This window comes from Halichoerus grypus, chromosome 3, assembly GCF_964656455.1.
Source record: "Halichoerus grypus chromosome 3, mHalGry1.hap1.1, whole genome shotgun sequence".
In the NCBI taxonomy this organism is placed as follows: Eukaryota; Metazoa; Chordata; class Mammalia; order Carnivora; family Phocidae; genus Halichoerus; species Halichoerus grypus.
This window is the reverse complement of record NC_135714.1, coordinates 150,541,312-150,553,074: the sequence shown is the minus strand read 5'-3', so window position 1 is coordinate 150,553,074 and position 11,763 is coordinate 150,541,312. Positions and strand designations below refer to the sequence as shown.

The window sequence follows — 11,763 nt, the reverse complement described above, 5'->3', positions numbered from 1 at the left end:
AAACACCGGAAATAAAAATGCTTCTTCTCTAAGGCTTAGAACCCTAACGTCACTTCCGGCAACAATAGGAAACGTCAAAAGTCGGACAGTCGGCAGCTCTGGCTGCTGCAGCTTGACGTGCGCTCAGTTCAGAGGGATCCTGTGCTGCTTCTGGTATTCTCACTGCTGATACCTCCACCGGCGTGAACAAGTAAAAGTTTGAACCGGCTTCTCCATGGCCTGGGCACCAGTTCCTGGCTGAGCCATTTTTTTTTTTTTTACTAAAAGTCCCCGCCCAGAGGCCGATTCGTCGCGGCGGCGGTGGGGATCGCAGGTCGCTCAGGTACAAGAGATTTCAGAGCTCTTGCCTCTTTTCTCTGCATACCCTTACTTTTCTTCTCGAAAATAAAGACAACCGGTGTTTGCCAGTTGGCAGAAACTTGCCAACCAGCAAGACTTTGGGACCAATGGCAGCGCAGAGCACTTTGAGTGACAGCTGTAATGGCTTGTTAAAATGTGGAATCTGTATCAGGAGGCGGGAGTAGGTGTGTTCCTTGTGTTTCTAGGCCATGGAGTATATAGGTTAACTTGGGACCCCAGGTGGTGTCTTAGCCTCGTTATGAAATAAAGACGAGAAATGGCAAAGATTACTCTTTTCTAGCCCAAGTGTTGCTTTTCAAGTAGAGTGTTTTCTTGATGCATAGACAGTTTTCAGTTCTTTACTTACTTTTCAGTAATATGAATGCAAACACTTTTACTTAAGGACATGATGGCTTTGCCAGGTGCTTCAGCCATCAAACTTGTGTTAGAAATTTGGCAAATTCTTAATTTGTCTCTTGTTTGTTTCTTTGTAACTGGTCTCTGCTCTCTTCTATGTCGGGTGTTCCAATTAAATATTAGATGAAGTTACATAAATTCGAATCCTCATTGAAATTTTTTGTTTTTATTTTTAGGTTCTGTATATAGTTAGTAATTTAATAACTGAGTCTACTTATTTTAACAAATTGAATTTTTATTTTCAAGGATCCTAGATGTTTCTCTCCAAATCAGTGTATGATGATCTTTATTACTGCAAAGTGAAGCTAATTTATGTTTTTCATTTCTGCTTTCCTTGTCCTTTTAATATTTGGAGTATGGTAACCATATTTATGAGATAGGAGGGTTTTTACCCCCTAAGAAAATGGCTTACAAAATTGAGCAGATCTGAGAATGAAGGAAAAATTTTATTCTCTTTTTCCAGTTGAGTAGGAAACTTCCCATTTTTAGCCAGTTAATTTGATAATTTGTCTGAGGTACTGTGTTAGTTATCAATTGCTGGGTAACAAATTACTCCAAAATTTAGCAGCTTAAACCAACAAATGTTTATTATCTCACAGTTTCTGTAGGTCAGAAATTTGGTTACAGCTTAGCAAAGAGCCTCTGACCCAAGGTCTTTCATGAGTTTGTAGTCAAGCTACAGTTGGGGGCTGTGATCTCATCTGAAGGCTTCACTGAGGGGTAGGAGGATCTGCTTCCAAGTACACTCATACGGTGGTTGGTAGGCCTAGGTTCTCCACACATGGGCTTTTCACACAGTGTGGTAGCTGCTTTCCCATAGGGTGAGCAATAGAGAGTACCCAAGACTGTCCATAGTCTCTTATAACCTAATCTCAGAAGTGGTATCTCACCACTACTGCCATTGTATTAGAAGTGAGTAGTAAATCCAACCAGAAGTCTTTGGGGGCTAACTTCTAGACTGCCTAACCCAGCTTGGCTGATAACTTTTAAGAGTTACTAGATAGGAATAACTGATCAAAAATGCATCAAAGAGAAATGTAGTCAGACAAGAAGCAATGCCAACTTGTAAAGAAATAAGTTTGTGCAAGCATTATCTCTCCTGGAAAAAAGTTTTTGTTTTTTGTCTTTTTTTCCCCCTACTAATTATCTGAAGAGGGGTTTACTATTTTCCTTGGAAATTATGCCTCATGAGGGATTATGTGCATGAGAGGAATGTTTGTATTTTTAGGGTCTACAATAGCAAAGCATATCACAAGTGGAGATTGTGTATTCCTTACCCATTGCCATTTTATATGGTTGACACTGTACCAAAATTAACATGAGCAAAGATAGCTCTTAAGGAGGAAAGAGGTTAGAAAAGCTAGAGGTAATGCTTTTCTAGTATAGAAAGAATGCAAGTCAGTGGCAGTCTTTATGTTGGTGTGAGACCAAGTAAGGATGGAAGAGGTATATCTTAGAATAGACATGTGTTTTTCATGTCTGTTTTCATCATTATTCTTAGGTGGCACGTACCGCCTTAAATCAGCATTACCTGGCTGTCCATCATCAGCATAGCTTTTGTCAGGGAATCACATAACCTTACAAACTAAAGGTACAGGCTTTCAGGGCTTGTTGTGACACTATTTTGGCTGTGATCTACAGTAAAACTTTATATGCTTCTTCCAGGTTTGAAAGATGTTGTAAAGCCTTACCTGTTAGTAAAGTATTATTCAGGTTTATCTTTTATAACTTAAGTGCTTAACACCAGCCTGCATGTGTCAATTCTCAAATTATAAGTTTGGCTTTTAAATTGAGATTCCCTGTCAGGTTTACATATTTCATTTATAGGTTACAGCCAGTTAACGAATGTGATTTTGGGCCCTTATATATTTGCAAAATTTTAAACAGATGCTTGAGAAAATAACACAGTTGAAACACTTCCATCCACAATACCTTATGATAATAACTGCTAAATAAGCTAAAACACACATTATAATTTATTATATATGATCAGTTTAATAGGGAATTTTTGTGTTTACTGTGCTTTTGTGTAGATTAAAAGACATTTTCCTCTTTTAACAATATAAAACCATTGATTTACTGAGAGATTATCTTCTTTGATCACAGTGCATTGAAGTTAGTCATTCAAACTTATGATTTTAGTTTACTACTTATCCAAGTGCTATATACAACTGTTTTTTCTACATTTTGATTCAAATTTGGAAACGGAGGTTAATCCTTTTTCTGGCCTGTGATTAATGCATCAGAATCATTAATACTGAAGTCTGTGAAACATACATCTAACTCATTTCTTTCTCATTGAATTATTTTACTATTTTAAAACAACTTTAATGAAATATATCTACTTCTAGGAATTTGTATTCCCTGTTTCTTTTTTTCTCATTTTGTTTTTCTGACAAATTTATTGGTATATATTCTATAATAAAACTAAAACATCCTGACTTGAATAAGTTTACATTGTATTTGGGACAAATACTTTAGTGACATAGAGATGATAAAAGATATCTGTGGTTTCAAGTTTAGGCATTAGGTTTAGTCATGAACATAGGGAAAAAGAGACAGAAAGAACAGATGCTTACACACACACACACACACACACACACACACACCCCTGCATCACCTCTTCATTTTACTTATTTATTTTTAGGATTTTTTTTTCTCATTTAATTTTTATAGAATCATAGAACTTTACAGTTAAGAGACCTTAGGGATTGATTGTTAGGTTCAAAACCCTTGTTTTACAGGTGAGGAAACTGAGACATAGAAATTTAAGTGACTTTTTCAATACGGTTAATAAAGAGAAGGAACCTGAATCAAATCTAGGTTTTGTGTCTGTCTCTTTTCATTACTAGATATTTTCTCATCTCATTTCTGACTTTCCTTATATTCAGGCCTCCCTCAATATTTTAATATCTTGTTTTATTTGTCTAAAAGCTATTCAGTGAGAATTACAGTTTTTGTTTTGCTTTGTTTTTTAATTCCTCAACTCAACTCTCATAGGGATGGCCATTTTCTTTAGTGAGCATGGAGTGTGGTGTGCCCCAAGGAGGTGGGTTGAGATATGCTGCTGTGGCAGTTGTTGATTACCAGGGGTTTGAGTAAATAGTGCAATTAAGTAAGAACCAGTGTAAGTAACAATAATGCTGGTAAGAAGTATAATTGTTTTTACTTTAAAAGTTAAAGCAGGTGAGAAGTATGATAAATTTATTTTATTTAAAGATTAAAACAGTGGGCGCATTTGTTGCAAAACAAGCCCCCGCAAAATAAATAAGACAAAAATTCTCAGCTTATTTGATTACATTTAAATGACACATTTTAATTTTTGCATTTGTTTAAATTCCATTTGGTAACACTCATTATAGAATCAAATTAAAGAACTGGAAAAAACTTCAGAAAGTAATATTGTAAATCTTTCTGAATTAAAAAAAAAAAAAAAACGTACAAATGGTATGCTTTTTAGTAACACAAACTGCTCTTGCAGGACCAGATCTTTAAATTTAATGAGTGGGGTTTTTTTTATGTGTTTAATGTACCTTGTGACCTCTTAGTACTTAGCTATTTCCCTTTTCTCCTTAGAAAGACCTCCTTGTGGGCTTACCCTTCCTTCTTTCTCTACAATTGTTGCCATTCAGTTTTAGGGGTGTGATTGGTTATCATGTTTTTTTCTTTTCCCTTTTTTTCTCTTTTTTTTAATTTCTCCACCTAGTGTGTTCTAAACTACTTTGGTGGTCTGTACTTTTGGAAGTAGAGAAATAAATGCTGGACTGCCCATTTGATTCTAAATGTATTGTGGAAAATATTTTCTCACAGAATTTCTCATGTTATTATGTCATTGAGTAATATCACATCATTTAAAGATTTTTAGAACCTAAAATAATCAATCTAGTTGTTACTTTCTAATTGAAAAATATTGAAAATCTCTAAAAAGGTAAAAGTAAGTGAATTTTCTTATCTTTAAGTCTTAATAAAATCAGCATTTTAGACATAACACTTCTGGCACACATTTTAGATCTTTATCTGAGATAAGAAATTTCTTATTTCTAAATTCCACTCTTCAGATGTTTAGGAATTACTGAAGAAAACTAACTTTTTATAATGAGTTATTTTAATTAGATAATTGTCAATCCTCCCATACCAGTGATTTAACAGTGTTTGCTCAGGCAGAGACTTATGGAAGTGGTTTGCTTCAAACAAAAGTATTTAAACAAGAATGCTTTTTTGATCCCACAGACTCATTTCTATTTTTCCCATCTTCCAAGTGTATTTTCTACTTAAGTGGTATGTAAACCATTCTTTATTACGTAGAGTCATCTCCACAGCATGTGCTCTTTGAATGCTTGGTGCCATGGAATTACTAAAAGCACTAGTGCAGTTACCTTTTTCTTATAGAATAGTATTTTATTTGATGTTTAATTTGTTACCTAGAGACATTTTGATTAAAGTTGCTTCACAGTTTACAGATAAGCTTTATACTAGATATACCAACAGCTATTAATAAATCCTATCTCATGTTTTTGTGGAAATACTCTACTCTTGAAAAGAGAACAAGACATTACAAATACGGTCAAAAGTACTATCTATTTTAGAAACATAGCCATCTACTGGTTAAAAAAGTGTTATGGTTCTGGGGCGCCTGTGTGGCTCAGTCGTTAAGCATCTGCCTTCTGCTCAGGTCATGATCCCAGGGTCCTGGGATCCAGCCTCGCATCGGGCTCCCTGCTTGGCGGGAAGCCTGCTTCTCCATCTCCCACTCCCCCTGCTTGTGTTCCCTCTCTCGCTGTGTCTCTCTCTGTCAAATAAATAAATAAAATCTTCAAAAAAAAAAGTGTTATGGTTCTTATAAACTTTAATAAATTGCTGACTAGTATAGTTGTTGATTAATTTACACTGACTTTAGGTGGAAGTATCATTGTGCTATGTTATACCCTCAGATTAATTTTGTCTAAAATTGTATTTCACTTCTTAAAAATGAAAATACTACCTCCAAAATCATGTCAGAAAAGTATTGCTGTTTCTTGGATTTTGGCATTAGGAAAAAAAGTTGAGTCAGGACCTACATACTGCTTTACTAATTAAAAGATGCTTTTAGATATGTTATCTCAGTTAAGACTTACAGCAATCCTGTAAAATAGACAGGAGTAATTTCCCCCCATTTTATAGGAATCAGAAGCTCACAGACCTTGCTTGAACTATCTAAGGTCACACAGCATATGGCATAATTGGAGCTGTAACTTTAAATTCACCCTCCAGAGTAGCAGTGTCAAGAAAACTTACACATTTTTCTCAAGCAGACATCATATAGCCTACATTCCCTAATCTCAGCATAATAAAACTAGAAATAAATTTTAAAAGTCAAAGAGGCCTGAATACCTATTTTTAAAAATAGACTCTTCCAAATAATTATTACATCGATGCACAATAGAAGTTATTATTATTAATGTTGCTGTTATTTTAATAGAAACCAGGATATATAAGACTTTAGCAGATTTAAACAAACTCTGATTTTTTAAATATTTTTAATAAATAAAATCATTTCTCTATGTTAGAAATGATTATTTGAAGCAATCCAAATTTACATTAGTTTATGTACTTTGATTTTTAATGAGGTAACTTTATGAATTTTCTCTTTAATGTATTTTGCATTTACATTTTTATGAGATCAAGGGGAAGGCACACAAATACCAATTCTTTAGCATTTATACCTTTACCCAATTATTGATACAGCCTATGTAAATAGTTAAAACATAGGATTTGTATCCTTAAGGATTTGTATTCCTTGATCATGTCTTCTTTTGACCTATATGGTAAATTCCATGAAGTCAGAGAGGATTCCTAGGTTTTTATTTTTTTTAATTTTTTAATTTTTAAAAATTTTTTAAAGATTTGTTTATTTTAGAGAGAGAGCGAGCACGAGCAGGGGAAGGGGCGGAGGGAAAGGGAGAGAGAACCTTAAGTAGACTCCCAGCTGAGCCGCAGAGCCCTACCTGGCTCTCAGGACCCTGAGATCATGACCTGAGCTGAAATCAAGAGTCAGCGCTCAACCGACTGAGCCACCCAGGCACCCCTGATTCTTTTTTTAAAGCAGTTTATTCAGGTATGATTCCCATACCATAAAATTCCCCCATTTTAAGATGTTGTACAATTTTGTTCCCCCTTTTTTGAGGTTATTGTGGATGCACATGCAGTTTCAAGAAATACACAGAGAGATCTCTTGTACTCTACCTAGTTTCCATGGATGGTAACATTTTGCAAAACTGTAATGTACTATCACAACTCAGATGTTGACATTAATACAGTTCATCTTTTTTATTCATATTCCCCCAGTTTTATTTTTACTCCCATGTGTAAATGGGTATGTGAAATTCTGCACAGGTTCACATACCTGGCACCACACATAAGATACTGAACAGGTTGGACACCACAGGGATCCCTCATGCTACCTTTTTACAATTAGACCCGCTTCCCTCCTGGGTAATGATGGTGAACATGTTACCACATGCTTATGTGCCATTTATTATATCCTCTTTGGTGAAATATCTGTTCATGTCTTTTGTCCCCTTCTTAATTGAAATTTTTGATTTCTTTACTTGATTTTTGAGCGTTGTTTATGTAAGCTAGATACTAGTCCTTTGTCAGATATGAGGCTTTCAGATATTTTCTATCAGTCTGTACATAGTTTGTGTTTTCATCTTCACATGGTTTTTCAAAGAGAAAGTTTTTGATTATAGAGGTACACCTTGTCAGTTTTTACTTTTATGGATCATGTTTTTGATGTCAAGTATGAGAACTCTTTGCCCAGTCCTAGATCCTTAAAATTTCCTTCTATGAATTTTAGAAAAAATTAGAAAAGGTTTTACAATTTTATGCTTTACATTTAAGGCCATGATGCAATTTCATTTAATTTTTAAAAGATATGTGAAGTTTAGGTCGAGGTTCATCTAAATCAGTTTTTTTATCATTGTTCATCATTCATCCATTTGTTCACTCAACAAACATTTACTGAGCACTTTATAGATCTAAGGCACTGTTTGGTACGGATTTATCCATGTAGCCTATTGTGTGGAATCAATTCCTCGTCTTAGTACTTATAGTCAGTTTTTACTTTGCATGTTACTATGTTAACTGAAACGAGCATATTAGAGATGTGGCCTTGCCTTGCATGGTCTCATGGTCACTATTAATAGTTAGCACAATACTGTACAAAGCAAGGACTACCTCTATACAGGCATACCTAGGAGATATTGAGGGTTTGGTTCCAGACCGTCACAATAAACTGAGTATCACAGTAAAGCAAATCAAATGAATTTTTTGGTTTCTCAATGCATAAAAAAGTTGATCACTCTATACTCTGTAAGTGTGCAATAGTATTATATCTAAAAAGTGTACATACCTTAATTAGAAAATACTTTATTGCTAAAAGATGCTAACCATCACCTGAGCTTTTGGTGAGTCATGATCACTGATCACAGACCACCATCACAAATACGATAATGAAAAAGTTTGTATTGGGAGAATTACCAAAATGTGACACAAAGTGACAAATACTGTTGGGAAAATGGCACTGATACACTTGCTTGATGCGAGTTTGCCTCAAACCTGCAATTTGTTAAACTCACTATCTGTGAAGTATAGTAAAGCAAAACACAATAAAACAAAGTCTGTGTGTATATACATTTTTAAAATTTTTATTTCTTTTAATAAATTAAAAAACTTAAAAGCACAATATGATAGGTGAGTTTCAAAAGGATTGTCTTAATGAACATGTTTGAGTAAATATTAGTATTCTATAATTAATATGCTTAAAATATGAATCTCAACAATTGTAACATTGATTTTAAAGATCTAAAAAATTAACATGCTATTCACAAAGCACTTTAAAATTTAAATTACTGTTGTTGTAAAGATCTATAGTAGAAATTTCCTCTTATTGACAGATTTATTTTGTGATACTGCCAAAAGGAACTTTGACATGTTGAATCTTCCCATGAAGTCTTGACGTTTTCATTTCTAGAAACGATTGTGATAAAGATGATGGTAGTACTTAAGTATTAGGACTTAAGACAAAAAGGTATCTCTGTTATCACTGACTGATGACTAAGTACTTGACCTTACTTGCCAAACTTTTTTTTTTATATATAGTATGTAAATGTAGGCCAAGTTAGCTGCTGCTTCTTACTTTATATATTTACTAATTTTTTCTACTAGCAAAGGTAAATGGCCTCTCCCCAAACTTCACAGATCTTAAATTAATGAAATTTAGAAGCAAGACTATAATGACTCAGGTAATTAAATCCAAAATAATTGGGTGTACTCTGAAATGGAAAAAGCAACGTAAGATTATCATTTAAAGAGGGTTGAGAGATGAATACAAAACTACCTGTTATTATAAATTACCTGCTGTGGGCTAGGTTCTCTAAATGTTATACACTCTAAGTCCCATGGGATAAGAATTATCCATTATTGGGACACCTGGATGGCTCAGTCGGTTAAGCATCCATCTCTTGGTTTTGGCTCAGGTCATGATCCCATGGGTCATGAGATCCACCCCGTGTGGGCCTCTGTGCTGGGCATGGAGCCTGCTTGAGATTCTCTCTCTCCCCCTGCCCCCCCACAACACAAATAAATCAATCTTTAAAGAAAGAACTATCCATTATTTTACTGATGAGGAAAATGAAGACCACAGACTGTATGTGAATCAGATTCTGTGTTCGAGTTTGAGCCAGATCTTTTTTCACATCAAAGCCTATGAGAAGAGAAGCTGCAGCTGGGGACAACAATGGAGGTAATAAGCAGTGACGGAAGAGATGAGAGCCAGTGATGAAGAAACAGATGGTAGATTGCCTTTGCCATCTGTGGGCTCTAACAGTTCTGGGCATAAGATTTGGTGGTTAAGAATAAAGTCTTTGGACTCAGACCTAAGTTTGAATCCTAAATTTTACATTTGCCAGCTAGGAGATCTCAGGCAAAGTTGCTTAACCTCTCTGGATCACAGTGTCCTAAGGTATAAAATTAGAATAATAATTTCTACCTATTAGGGTTGTTGTGAGGATTAAAATGAGATCACATATAAAGCTTTAATGGAGTGCTTAGCACAGAGAAAGTATTAAATGGTGGTTTATAGTACAAAAACAATATTATTAATATCTTTTATTAGATATTATATACATAATATGTACAGGAGGGAACACAGCCAGGAATTCCAAGCCTTAAATATGAACACAGAAAGAGTTAAAAGGGGTATTTTTTTCCAACTTTCTTTAAAAAAATTTCCTCCATCCTTTAAAAATTTTGATCAAAAATGGCAAAAATAATTCTTGCTATTTTGATATTTTCTTTGATAGGAGTCTCCTACTTCTCTTAAGCCATAATGCTGGGCATTTATTTCCTTAGTGATGGTTTTCAGTGTGTATTACACTAAACCCTCGAGCGGTAGTTTGGAACTACGTGCACATCTAACAAAAAATTTTTTCAAATTCACAAGCCTGGATTCCACACCAGATTTCTGTTTACAGAAAAGTTGTAAGAATAATGAAAATAGCTAGTATATACTCTTTACCCATATTCATCAATTTGAAAATTTTTCCAACATTGCTTTATCACTCTCTCTATAGAGAGATAGATGTTACTATTCTTCTGAACCATTTGAGACCAGGTTGCCTATATTATGCCCTAACACTTCAGTGTGTTTCCTAAGAACAAGAATATACTGCCATACAGCCACTGTACAGTTATCAAATTCAGGAAATTTAACATTGATACAATATTTTATCCAATCTTCATCCCATAGGTCTAGTTTTCAATTATCCCAAAAATGTCCTTGAACTTTTCCTCAGCTTTTCTTTGGCTTCACAGCATTTTTGAAGATAAATTCTGTCATTTTACAGACTCCATTTGGGTTCATTCCTCTGATTAGGCCTCATGTTTAGATTCAGCTTACATATACATGTTTGGCTGGAATACTGCATAATTGATGATGTGCCCTTCTCAGGGTATCATGGCCAGAGGCACATGTAGTCCATTTGTCTCTTACTGATAAATGTTAATTTTGATCATTTGGTTAAAAACTATCTTCATAATTTTGGTAATCAATGAGTAGTATGTGAGAAGATACTTGGAGATGCTGTAAATATTCCATTCTTTATCAGATTCCAGATCCAGCATCCACTCATAATTTTTTTTCCCACAACGATTATAAAATGATTCTTCTAACCCATTATTCCTTTTACATTTATTAGTTGACATTTTACTGTAAAGGAGACCTTTCTTTTCTCCTTTATGTATTTATTGATCATCAGGGTGAACTCATGGATCCTTTTTTTTTTTTTTTAATGGATTATAATCTATTACTGTCCTTATTTTTATTTTGATGCTCAAATTGTCCTAGGTTTGACCAGTAGGAGCTTTTTCACAATAGCTCCTAACATCCCTTTTGACATTATCTAATTGCTTTTGTTTTGTTTTGTTTTGATTTTCTTCAGCTCACTGGACATTCGTAATCTGCATTTAAGAAGCACTGTCTTAGTATTTTCTTGGTAGCCCTTGAGGGGGTCCCAAGTAGACTGGAAAGATTAAAGTTGGGAGAAGGATGTATCTTTTTGCCATATTTATATGTTACAAAGCTTCAGTTGGTTCCTTCTCTAAGCAAACTCTCAAAAATATGTAATATGTAGAGTTTATGATTTTGTTTATTAGATTAAGATTAAAATTAACTTGTTAACTTTTGCCAAAGAGTCACTGGATGAAATCAGCAAAAAAATAAGCCAAGCAATCATTGTGCAAATGCTTCAGCCACACTTTAATGATTGAACATTGGATCTTTGAGACAATAGCATGTTGATTTGTAGGTGCATGCACCTGTATAGAGCTGTGGCCCTTGCTCTGGGATGGTTGGTTTGATAGCAATTATGCTGGGCCACTTACAAATGTTAGAAGAGAAGGAGAGTCGGGGAGTCTTTTCTCTAGGGTTCAATTTCTTTAGAGGAAACCCTTCTTCATTCAACCTGGATG

The 11,763-nt window shown here is 34.6% G+C and overlaps 1 protein-coding gene across 1 annotated transcript in view; it reads left to right on the top strand.

The window, feature by feature from the left end:
- The first annotated feature begins 72 nt into the window (after positions 1-72).
- Positions 73-11,763, top strand: part of FBXO8 (F-box protein 8) — a 52,960-nt gene continuing 41,269 nt past the window's right edge. Inside the window, exon 1 of the mRNA XM_036093435.2 lies at positions 73-322. The gene's annotated coding sequence lies outside the window, so the exon portion shown is untranslated. The remainder of the gene's footprint in view (positions 323-11,763) is intronic.